The following is a 13,466-nucleotide window of genomic DNA, read 5'->3' as shown; positions in this document are numbered from 1 at the left end:
GAAATAATACGGCCTGGCGGTGTTCTGCTAGCGGCACTGCTGGCGGTAGCAATGCCCCATCCCATCTCCTGCCAGAGGACCCCCTGGATCCAGGTAAGTTGGATCTCCGACAGGGGAGTGGGGTGGGGAATGTTTTGTGTGTCTGTGTGGGGGTGTGTGACTGTATGCATGTGCGTGAATGCGGGTGTGTGCTTAGTGTTGAATGCGTGGGTGCATGTATGGATGTGTGTGTGTGTGTATGTTGTGAAATGTGAATGCATGTCTGTGTGTATGTTTAGAAGTGTGTGTGGATGTGTGTGTGATTGGATGTATGCATGTGTGTATGTATGTGTGAATGAGTGTGTGTATGCGTGTGTGCATGTGTGTAGGGAGGCGTGGATGTAGGGGGGTTGGGAGGTAACTGTAGAGGTAGGGGGGAGAGGAATTCCCTGTCACTGATATGGCCTACCGCCATGGTTTTTGTAGCATTATGATTACGATCATAATCCCGCAGGTGGAACAATGGTGGCCACCGGTCTGGAGATGGATATCTCCAGCCCAGCGGCTGTTACCGCTGTGGTGGTCGGAGTGGTACATTAGCGGGTTGGGTGATGTGGCGGTAAAGACTGCCACGCTGTTGGCAGTACTTATTGCCACAGTATCGCCGACCATCAGGGTCGTAATGACCCCCTGTATTTCCAACCACCAAACTGCTTCACTGGACATTAAGAACTGCCCAGGGCTGTCAGCAGAAGTTGAACACGTGGTGGGTGGTTCCAACCATGGTGGGCACAGCCATAGGCTAACGTTGTTGCCTATAATGGTCAGGGGCCAATGGCTGTTGGCGGTAATGACAGCATATGTGGCAGACATGTACACCGTGTTTTGCAAATTCACTCACTTGACTTCTGACACTGCTGGCATCAACACTTCCACCACTTCAGCTGCTGTGTGCCGCCTCTGTGAGCAATAATGCTAGGCCAAGCAGGTGAAAGAGTCCCTGTCTTCTCTCCTGAGGAGCTGGAGAGGCTCATTGAGGAGGTCCTTCCCCTGGTCAGCTCTATGGCTCACCAAAGAAGCAGGTAAGAACCTCATAGGCATATTTGACCCTGCTCAACATGATACTTTCCTTCCTCATAGGGCATGTTGTGTCTCTGTGCGCCAGTTATACTTTTTGGGTGCCTGTTGTCACATTTTGTGTGCCATACACTGGATGTACATTGTGCAGGTAGTGTAGAAGAGTACCAATGTATTTCAGATTAACATAGTAATGTGTGGTGTGTGATAAGGCATATATCCTCCTTGCATTACATACATACAGCTAGGCAGGAGACTTTACAACCATACAGTAACACATCTGTGGACATGATGGTTGAAAGTGTCAAGTGACAAATGTGTGCATCACAGCATGAGCTGTGAATGTATACTGTTTGAGTCATTTAAGGATCTTGTTAGCAATTTGTGTAGTGCCACAGAGCACTCAGCCCACATCTGGCCTTGGAAAACCATTGTATGAGAAACATATGAAAATCACAGTGCCCTTCAGAGTGCCACACAAGCCACAACCCACATAGAGGATAGGCACATGATGGACTATCATGCATGGAAGGGATGGGAATATGAGTGTCATGTAGGTTCTGTGTGCTCAGCCCGCAGGGACCAGGGCCTGTCCTATTTATCTCCCAGGATGGGACATAAGCCAGGCTAGGGTAGAGTTACTGTGGCTATGCTACTGTGACACCAGGCCCACTCCACGTAGACCTGCAGATCATGGCATGTGGCCACAATGAGTCTCCAGCGGCAAGACTTGGCCTGAAGGCCTTTGTCCATTGACTACATTAGGGATGGGTACTGGGGTTACTCCATGACCTAGTACATTTGTGTATTTGCCTCATTGGCAACGTGTGTCACTGGCTTATGACAGGTACCTTACTCCCACAGCTCTGTGTCACCGTTATACAAGTTATATTTGTCCAATACGTAAGTATTGCACTAGTGCCAAACCTACAGTGCAGATAGTTGGTTGAGTCCAGGGAAGGCATGACATGTGACTCATTAGCTTGGTTACATACAACCAATCAGACCAAACCTATCTATGTATGTTGGATGCCATCTCTGTAGTATTGCCACATACGGTAAAAAGTGTGTTCTGTGCTACAAGAAAAATATCATAGAAACCCACCCTGAAGTGGTATGAGTTACCATTTGATAGTCCACATCTCCACGCATGCACAGGGAATGGACTTTCTGTGCCACCGATGCCAGCCCTTTCATTGTCAATTAAGTGTTATGGTGAAGACTGCGCTTTGGTAGTTGTCTGGAGGGACTGCATGCATTGAGCCAATGTGGCTGGATGTACATGTGTTTGTCCAGTTTGGCCCAAAGTGTTTAATCTTCAGAAGGCTACAGTGGTGTGTTGTGTTTCATTGTGGCTCACATCACAGTGCATGTTGCTTGATCCTGGCCTAACTGATGTCAGTAGGCTTGCTTAGTCAGTGTAGGCCATGAGCAGGGTAGTAGGTCAGTATGCATGCAGATGACTCCAAAAGTGTCTAGCCATGTCCCTGTACTTATCAGCTAGTGTGCTTTACATTTGTGTTGTCTTTGCAACTATAACATTTTTGTGGCGGATATTTCTGAAATGTGTGACACAACCATTTGGGCAAAAATGGATTTGTGACCTTTTGCTTTGGCTCTTGCATCCATACTGGTCAACTCTCATCAGAAGAAAGGTATTTGGAGAGCCATCGCCTAGAAGGTGTGGACCCTGGTGGTCTATGGCCAGCGCAGAACCCATTGCTGCAAGAGGTGAGTGGACCTGAGACACTGGGCCAGGAAGAACGTAGAGGTCTTGCTGAGACTGTCCTCCCAACGTGGGCACGGGGCACATCAGAGCCTGACCCCACAATGGCCTGCAGTCTGGTGGTGGCCTACCCTGAGCTTAATGTGCGTTTGAGAGGAGCACAGTAGCTACAAAGGGGTGAGTGATGGGGATATTCCAGCCTATGACATTACCAAGTTGATGTGTTAGAGTGTGCTATCTTCTCCTGAAGTTTGCATGTCATATTTCGCTTTTACCACATCATTTTCACTGCTGTTTCATGCATGGCCTACCTGTCTTCATGGGATGATGTCTACTTTCCTCACATATGTTTGCATGCCAACATGTGTTTGGAATTGGACATATGTGATGGGGCTACAGTACATGTGGTGCCACAGACAAAAACGTTTCACCATTGATTGTTGACTCACATGTAACCTCCCCCATCATTCCATGTAATTTGGCATGTACAACTGCAGTAGCAATGAAGGACATGACAGGTAGGACTACAGGTTTTATCCACAATGTGCATTTCCATGCCATTGATGTGGAATCATTCAGCAACGTGCTTAGTACATGTTAAATGATGAAGGTTCATTACCTAATTGCTGACGTGCATCAAGGGGTGACTTGCAGTAATGTGGGAATCATATGTGGTTGTGTACAACCATCCATCCAAGGAAATCTGTGTTTGTCTGACAAAAAGAGATAGTGATATGCCTTTTCCATTGAGTGAGATGTCAAGGGCCTTCTATAGGTACTTGAGAATCCCTGGGCCTCTACAACAGTCAATGGGCTATTCTCTTCTACTGATGCAATCAGAGTATGGTATTGTCAGGAGTACCACTCAAGAGAGGTGATTTTCCTGGGGCTACCTGCTTTAACTGATTCATTGTGGTGTTGATTTTGTAGACAAATCTTCCTGACACGTTGCTCAACTTGTCCCCAGTTTACATTTCTGTACAAGATGTGTTATCTATTTGAGCAACTTTAGTACAATATCCAGGAATCTATTTGAACAATGTATATATAGTGAAGTGACCATTGTTGATTTTTTGTTCCAGTGTGACATGGGTGTTTCCATCTCACCTTCTTCCGGCTACCGTACTTCTTTCAGCAACACTGCTGGATTAATTGGCCATCATTTCTTCATGATGTGGCATTGGGTGTATGAAGATTAGCTGTATGCCTGACCTTGTGTGGGATCTGTGGAAAAGTACTTGTCATTGCCCTACTGTTGAGTGATGACAGTTAACATGCTACATGAGGCAAACCATTAAAGGTGATTAGGTCTCCTACTTGTTTAATGGGTACAGTGCTTGCACAACTTAACCCATGCAATTGTGGTTGTCTGTGATTCTAAATTTCCTGTGGGCAACAGTTGGCAGTTCGTATAGCATGCATGCATAGGGTGTGGCAAATGTAGGAGCCTCTTTGCAGGAGCTTGTGGCTGGTGGCTAGTGTATTTCATGTTGATGTTTGCGAATCAAAGCTGTTGTTCAAGTGTGATCAGGCACATGTAGTGACCTCATTTGTCTTTGTAATTTCAGCATCATCCTAGACAAGTGGAGGAGACAGGATAGAATCAAGTGGGGAAGCAGCTGGCCACAGTACCTCCAGGTCTTGAAACAACCAACATAGAGGGACCCAGTGGTCTGGAGGTTGGGGGAGTGCCACTGAGGACAGAGGATCCATGTCATAATATTCAGATTCTTCCTCCAGTGGCCACTCCCTAGTGGTTGCAGATCCATCAGGACCTGCTCCTGTTCCTTCCTTGTCCACCAGCCCCAGTTCCATCTACACCCTCCCTGTTGCTCCCCACCCAGTTGGCTTGCCCGCTCACCCAAGAGGATGGGTGCCTCCTTCACTCTGTCCCCTCACCCCCTGCCTCTGTTATCCTTGCTGCCCTAAGTGAGGAGGTGATTGACCTCCTGAGGAGTATGTCTGTAGGTCAGACTGCCATGCAATCCAGGTGCAAGGCAGCCAGCTCCAGCAGATGGTTGAGTACCTGGAAGGCATTCATAGTGCCATGTCTGACATACAGAGATCTTTTCAGGCTCTGGCCTCACTGATGGCATTCATCCATCCCCTATAAGCCTCCTTTCCCCACCACCTACCTATTCCCCATCCAATATCCTTATTCCCCTACCTGTCCCAATCACACAGGCACATCCACACGCACTCAGCTCAACACACACAAGCAGCACACATAAACATAAGCACCAGAAAACACACCGGTACGCAAGCACTCAACAGTCATTTACAGACACCCCAACAGCCACCATTCTAAGAGACAGCACCCTCACATCACAACTGCCATACACATACACCACCCCAACACCCACTGACACATCCACCACACCCAACATAGCCCCAGACAACACCTCAATACCCACAGACCCACAGACCACAGGTACCATTCCCCCAGACACCACCCCAGCACCCACAGACACAGCCACCACATATACTATACCTGCAAACATCACCCCAAAAACTCACACACAGTCACCACATCCATCATACCCCCAGACACCACCCCTACACCCACAAACACAGCCACCATATCCACCATATCCCCAGACACCACCCCAGACACCCCCACACACAACCACCTCTCCCACATTAACCAGCACCTCCACCTCACACACCCCAAAGAAATGCAAACATCCACACTCACACATGCAACAGACACCACCCAAACCCAAGCATTCCTTAGACACGCACACAAGTAGCATCAACATTCACTGGCAAGATAAGCCCTCCTTCAAACTCCCAACCCCAAACCATTCCTGCAGATCCTACCCATTTTTTTAAAGAAAGTTTCCTTTTTGACCTTGTCCTTACCCCTGTGATCCCCACCCCTTCCCAGAACCAAGGAACCCTACCCACATCCCAAACCATCCCTTCCACATCCTAGTCCTCCCTTGTCACATCTTCCACTGCCTACCAACAGACATTTCCCTTCCACCCAAAGAAGGCACCCCTCCAACGATGAAGACCACCCCCCAAACCCAAACCCACCCATCCCAAATCCAAACCCACCCAAGAATGACCCCTGAACTGCCTGCATGCCCACTTGATGCCCTTTCCTGTGGAGTTTCTTTGGCAGTGATCAGAGTCAAGCTAGTGCACAGTACTGTGCAGAGTCTGTCTAATGGACTGACCAATGGCCTTTGATTCTCATTATGTTTGAGTTAATAAACCCAAGGTGTCTTTTGGGTACACATTTGCCCTGTCATTACTTTTCTACCTTTTTTTTAATCCTAAGTAATTTGTATTGCATGCCTACAGTTGTGTGTGATTCACCCTGATTGCTGTTTTTTTTGCTGTGGTTGGCTAGATCTGACTTTGGATGGCAGGTCTGGTGTCACCCAGGACAAGGATAGAAGTTCCCTGTGAGAATATGTGGGGAGCAATCTAATTGGGATATTTTGTTTGATATGGTTTCAAGTATTTCATCTTGGCTTGACTAATGTCAACATGTATGGGGTTAGATTTGTCCCCTGTATGTTGATTGGACATGTGTATAATGTGTGCGAGGTAGAGTTTTGTTTGTCTACAGATGGAGGGGGTACACTTGTGTTACCTTCTTATACACTTGACTGACCATGTGTCCATTTCCCTGTGTGTACCTTGCAATTACTTCATCTACATGTGTGACCGATGCTGTTGCTTTTGTATTTGCTTACTTGACTTGTGCTTATACATTTGGCAGATTGGCATGAAACTTGGCTCTACTATTTGTTGTCCCTGAGATAGACGAAGTCCCAGTTTCTGTGCAAATTGTGTTTTAGGGGCATGGGAAAAGTGAAATGTGTCCCAGGGCAGCTCCCTTCCTGGAGTGCCCCTGATGCCCTCATCCCTATTGTACAGGCATTGTTTACATTGTGAGCTTTGGATATTTGTCTCAGAAGATATTGTGCATCCCATTGACTTTCCATTGTGTAACAATATGGTTGATATGTGTGGGTCCATTTCAAGGATGTTGCATGCAAGGTGAGATTGGTTTAAATAACACACCCACACTTATGTGTCTTCAGTGTCTTGACAGGCCATGGCATGTGAGCAATGCGAGGGTGTCTGTTTAATTATGTGTGATGTTGATGTGGTGTTGCTGTTATATGACACAATGTTCTGTACACTTCACTTTCCCAGAAGCTGGGATGAGCAGATATGTGAGTTTGTGTGGAGTGTGGTGGTACAGTGTATAGGAGGCTGGCCTGGTTTGTAGTGGGTACCTATGGTACGTACACCTTATACCAGGTCCAATTGTCCCTTATTAGTGAAATGTAGGCAGTGTCTAGAAGCCAGGCTTTCTAGGGGTAGTGTGGATGAGCAGACTTGGCCTAACTAGGAGACATGTAAAGCTCATGCAGTACCACTATAGTCACACAGTACTCACACACATGAAAGAAAATACTCAGTGTTACAAAATTAAAGGTACTTTATTTTGGTGACACAAATGCCCAAAATACCATAGTGACTATATTCCCTTAGGAGGTAAGTAATGCACAAATTATATACTCTAGTATGCAGAAATAGCTGTAAAACAGTTAGAAAACAGTGCAAATAGTGAAAATCACAATAGTTAGAAATGGGCCTAGGGGGAACATAAACCATATACTAAGAAAGTGGAATGCGAAAGTCGGTTTCCCACCTATTCAAGTGTAGTATGTAGAGGGGCACTGGGAGTATTAGAAAACACCAAAGATAAGTAATGAAACCCACCCCTAAGCCCAGTAAAGCAGGAGTAAATCACAGTAACTTTCCTATAACACACAAGAACACGAGAAAGAAGATTTTGCAAGAACCAGAAGAGACCGCAAGACACCAATGATGGATTCCTGGACCTCAAGACCTGTGGAAGAAGGGGACCAAGTCAAGTCCAAGAAGCACTGAAGAGTCCAGGGAGAACAGGAGCCCCTGCTAACCCAGATAAAGGTGCAAAAGAACTTCTTGGTAGGATGCCAACAAGCCTTGGCAACTGCAAAACATGGGGTGCATGGTGTTACTGTGTTACGTGGGGAGGCAAGATCTTACCTCCACCAAACTTTCACCAGTTGGACTTCAGGACCACTTCAGTCCACCACCCGTGAGGCAGGATCCATGTAGCTCTTCAGGAGGGGGGACCAACGCCGCCGATCGTCGATGCAGAGAGGTGCCTGCTGAAACAGGAGAGTGACTCATTCCCTTCAAGGGAGATTCCTTTGTTCTTCTGGTGCAGGCTGAAGACAGGTTGTCCTCTGATGATGCACGGTCAGGAAACAGTTGCAGTTGCTGGCAGGAGCTGAACATACAATGTTGCAGAAGTCTTCTTTTCTTCTTTGTTGCAGTTTGTAATCCTCAGAATGCTGGAATGGCAGTACTGGGGGTCCTCTAAGGAGCCCCCAGAGTGCATGGACTCATACAACCAATGCTTGCAAAAGCATTGGGGTATGATTCCAACATGTTTGATACCAAACATGCCTATGTTCGAAGTTACCATTATGTAGCTGGACATTGAGAGTGACCTGTGTTCAGTACACGTGTACATTGGCGTCCCTGCACTCACAAAGTCCAGGAAAATGGTCCTGGAGGTTGTGGGGGAACCTCTGCTAGTGCAGGGGCACCCTCACATACAGGTACTCTGCACCCTGCCATCAGGGCTGGAGGGCCTGCTATGCGGGGTGACTTATAAGTGACCTGGTGCAGTGTAAATGGCAGTGAAAGGGTGCATGCACCTTTTCATGCAGGCTGCAAAGGCAGTCCTGCAGAAGCCTTTGCATGAAATGTTGCAGCCCATAGGGATCCCCTGGAGCCCCAATGCCCTGGGTTCCTAGGTACCATGTACTAGGGACTTATAAGGGGGCACCAGTATGCCAATTTTGGGTGAAATACTGGGTTACCAGTATGTGACAGCATTTAGAAGAGAGAGAGCATAATCACTGGGGTACTGGTTAGCAGGATCCCGGTGAACTCAGTCAAGCACACTGACATCAGGCAGAACATGGGGGTAACCATGCCAAAAAGAGGGTACTTTCCTACACAGTGTCAGTGACCTGCCCAAAGGGGCCATCATGTGACCTGCCCAAAGGGGTCATCATGTGGCTGTGTGTGGGCCATTCGTTGTGAACGACTCCGACCTGGGACACAAAAAAAGTGTAGTTAGTCCACATGGCGTAACCCATACATCAGCTGAATTGTGACATGTTGATTGGTTGTTGCATTTCGGAACACAGGTTGGTGTTTTGTCTTGCCGTCGATTGCATCCACGGCTGCTGTGATTTTGGTCCCCATCCTTCAGCAGCAGTGGCAGGACATGAAGGATTGGCTCCATGGCAGCACAGGATGTGTGATGCTGCCTGCAGGTGAGTTCCTGCCTTTTTTATGCCTCCATTTCCAGCCGGTTGGGATGTGGTAGTCGGACCACCCTCGTCATGTTGATGGAAGACAATATCATAATCTGTCTGACAGAACCGCTGGCTCTGATGCCCTCATTGACCTATCTTGCAACCGCAGGCTTGTGCTGCCTGGTGGTGCATACGGGACCGCAGCAGTCTTTGGTCTATGGAACCACATGCATCATGATGTGGCAGTCCGACTGCCGAGCAGACAGTGGTTGGACAGCAACAATGGCAGTCCATGGACCGCCAAACTCGAAATCTGGCCCTTGGATTGTATTTGTATGTTTGGTAATAGGAAGATTCTATGAGGAGATTGCAGTGATGTCTGGTACTGGTACATAGACTAAGGGGGTCATTCCAACCCTGGCAGTCGGTGTTTAAGCGGCGGCTAACCCGCCAACAGGCTGGCGGTATAAAAAATGGAATTCTGACCCTGGCGGAAACCGCCAACAGAGACCGCCACAATAACACTCCGACCGCCACGGCGGGACAAACAAACAGCGCAGCGGTCACCGCTAACAGACAGGCGGGAGTCAATGTACCGCCCACCCTATCACAACCCACCAATCCGCCACCTTTTCCGGGGCGGTAGCCCCGCCAATAAAAACACGGCGGAAACAGACATTTCAAATGGAAAACGCTCACCTCCATACACCCCACGAGGAATTTGGACAGCATGGAACCCGAACTACACATCCTACCAGCTATTGTATTCCTGCTCCTCTACCAGGAGCACGAACGCCGGCGCAGAAGACTGCGGTGAGTACTGCACCTACGACACAGGGGAGGGGGGAGGAGAAAATATTACGGGCACACATACGCTACACACCCACCACCACCCTCACCCACTACAACACACACATCAATGCACAGCAATACATCACTGTTACAACCCCCAAACCCCCCGGAAGAATGCAAAGACAAAATGAAATGATCATAAACAGTCGAATATATTGTATTATCGGCATATAAAAACATCACACATTTAAAACTAATATATACATAAATATTAAAAGTCAGATAATTTTAGCAGTCATTGTCCGTGGACCACTGGGCCCAAATCACATGGGCAAGGCCCACACAGGATACCTGACACCAACGGAGAGAACACTGCAGGGGCATCAGATAGAAAAACTACAGGCACCTCAGGGGGAAGGGAAGGGGGGCACCTCAGCCACATGAGTACACAACGCCAGATCCACGAGGGGCCTCCATGGCCACTGTCCCATCCTGGGGAGTGCAAAGCCACAGTCTCTCAAGTCTATACAGTGGGTGGTTTGCCCACTGTTACATCCTTGGGAGTGCAAAGCCACAGTCTCTCAAGTCCATACAGTGGGTGGCTTGCCCACTGTACCATCCTGGGGAGTGCAAAGCCACAGTCTCTCAAGTCCATACAGTGGGTGACTTGCCCACTGTACCATCCTGGGGAGTGCAAAGCCACAGTCTCTCAAGTCCATACAGTGGGTGGCTTGCCCACTGTACCATCCTGGGGAGTGCAAAGCCACAGTCTCTCAAGTCTATACAGTGGGTGGTTTGCCCACTGTTACATCCTGGGGAGTGCAAAGCCACAGTCTCTCAAGTCCATACAGTGGGTGGCTTGCCCACTGTACCATCCTGGGGAGTGCAAAGCCACAGTCTCTCAAGTCTGTACAGTGGGTGGTTTGCCCACTGTTACATCCTGGGGAGTGCAAAGCCACAGTCTCTCAAGTGGATGACAGTGTCCACTGGTTCTGGAGGGGGACTGGTGCCCAGAGTGCTTCGTGCAGCCCTGCCCGACACAGATGCGGCACTGCCCCTTCCGCCAATGGGCCAGCGGTGCTTGAGAGGAAGGGCCCAGTTCAGCGGTGCTTGAGACGGCGGTGCCCAGCGGGGCGGTGCTTGAGATGAAGGGCCCAGTGCAGCGGTGCTTGAGACGGCGGTGCCCAGTGGAGCAGTGCTTGAGATGAAGGGCCCAGTTCAGCGGTGCTTGAGATGAAGGGCCCAGTGCAGCGGTGCTTGAGACGGGGGTGCCCTGTTCAGCGGTGTATGAGACGGCGGTGCCCAGCGGAGCGGTGCTTGAGATGAAGGGCCCAGTGCAGCGGTACTTGAGATGAAGGGCCCAGTGCAGCAGTGCTTGAGATGAAGGGCCAAGTTCAGCGGTGCTTGAGACGGCGGTGCCCAGCGGAGCGGTGCTTGAGATGAAGGGCCAAGTGCAGCGGTGCTTGAGATGAAGGGCCCAGTGCAGCGGTGCTTGAGATGAAGGGCTCAGTGCAGCGGTGCTTGAGATGAAGGGCCCAGTTCAGCAGTGCTTGAGACGGTGGTGCCAAGCGGAGTGGTGCTTGAGATGAAGGGCCCAGTTCAGCGGTGCTTGAGACGGCGGTGCCCAGCGGAGCGGTGCTTGAGATGAAGGGCCCTGTTCAGGGGTGCTTGAGATGAAGGGCCCAGTGCAGCGGTGCTTGAGATGAAGGGCCAAGTTCAGCGGTGCTTGAGACGGCGGTGCCCAGCGGAGCGGTGCTTGAGATGAAGGGCCCAGTTCAGCGGTGCTTGCCCTGTTCAGCGGTGCTTGCCTTGGCGGTCCTTGCCCTGTTCAGCGGTCCTTGCCCTGTTCAGCGGTGCTTGCCCTGTTCAGCGGTGCTTGCCTTGGCGGTCCTTGCCCTGTTCAGCTGTACTTGCCTTGGCGGTCCTTGCCCTGTTCAGTGGTCCTTGCCCTGTTCAGCGGTGCTTGCCCTGTTCAGCGGTGCATGCCTTGGCGGTCCTTGCCCTGTTCAGCAGTGCATGCCTTGGCAGTCCTTGCCATGTTCAGCGGTGCTTGCCTTGGCGGTCCTTGCCCTGTTCAGTGGTCCTTGCCCTGTTCAGCGGTGCTTGCCCTGTTCAGCGGTGCTTGCCTTGGCGGTCCTTGCCCTGTTCAGCGGTCCTTGCCCTGTTCAGCGGTGCTTGCCTTGGCAGTCCTTGCCATGTTCAGCGGTGCTTGAGTTGGCGCTCCTTCATTGCCCAGCTGGGCTGTGGCTGGCGGGGCCCTCCTGGGCAGCTGGGCTGTGGCTGGCGGGGCTTTCCTGGGCTGCCGTACCGGGCCTCTGGGTGTCCTCCTGCTCACCTGGAATGGGGCTGGTGGGGCCCTCCTGGGCAGCTGGCCTGCTGCCGGACTTGTCGGGCGTGCTGCCCTTCCCACCCTTCCCTGGTCGTCTGTGGCCCTTTCCCACCTTTGGCGGTGTGCCAGGTGGCACCCCACTTCCAGCCGGAGCCAGGGTAGGGATTTTGGTCCCTGGTGTCCTTGGCCTCTCGCGTCGGGCACTGGTGATCTTTGGGTGTTTTTCCGGGGGTGGGCTGGCCGTGCCTTGGCTCCTAGCAGAACTAGTTGCCCTTGAGGGTGGGGGACTCCACAGTCCTTGGACAACAGTTTTGATAGGTCCTGGTTTGGTGGTGGCTGAGGTGCTGATTGCAGTCTTATTCGATGGACGAGGTGGGGGAGTTGTTGGAAAGAAGTCAAGTTTGGAAAGGAAAATCAATTTGGAAAGAGAGGGACTGCTAGGCGTAGTCGGTATGGGAGTGGAGGACGAGGATGTGGTTGTAGGAGTGTTAAGTCTGGTGTCTTTGGGTGCAGGTGCTTGGGCTGGAGGCTGTCGTGAGGTGGATGGCTGTTGGGTGGGTGGCTGCCTGCGTTTGTGTGCTTTGGAAGAGGGGGTGACAGACACACTGGGAGAGGACACAGGGGACGTGTAAATGGTAGTGGGGGTGGTGACTGCACGTGTGCGGAGTGTTCTGGTGGGTGTGCTGGTGATGGACGTAGTGGCTGAAGATGTTGTGCATGCAAGTGTGAGTGGAGACGTCACAGGGAGGGAGGAGGGAGACGAGGAGGAGGGGGACACAGTGGAGGCAGTGGGTGTTGGTGTGTCTGCATGTGGGTGTTGCTTGTGTGAATGCTTGTGTGATGTGTGGTGCTTATGTCTGGATGAGCTTCCCTTGGGTGTTGAGGTGTGTGCAGGCTGGTCTGTAGGTGTGTCTGGGATAGGCAGAGGTACAGGGGATTGGGTCTGGGTGGAGGAAGTTGGAGGGGGGAGGCTAGAGACAGGGACAATTGCTGCCGTCAGTGCTGAGGCCAGAGCGTTGAACGATCGCTGATGGGCAGCCTGACCCGAATGAATGCCCTCCAGGTATGCATTACTCCGGTGCACCTCCCTTTCTACACCCTGGATGGCATTCAGAAGGGTAGACTGCCCAACAATGATGGTCCTCAGGAGGTCAATGACCTCCTCATTGAGGGCAGCAGGGGTGACAGAGGCAGGGCCTGAGGTGCCTGGGGCGAA

This window comes from Pleurodeles waltl, chromosome 5 (assembly GCF_031143425.1).
Source record: "Pleurodeles waltl isolate 20211129_DDA chromosome 5, aPleWal1.hap1.20221129, whole genome shotgun sequence".
Lineage (NCBI taxonomy): Eukaryota > Metazoa > Chordata > Amphibia > Caudata > Salamandridae > Pleurodeles > Pleurodeles waltl.
This window is presented reverse-complemented; position numbering follows the sequence as displayed.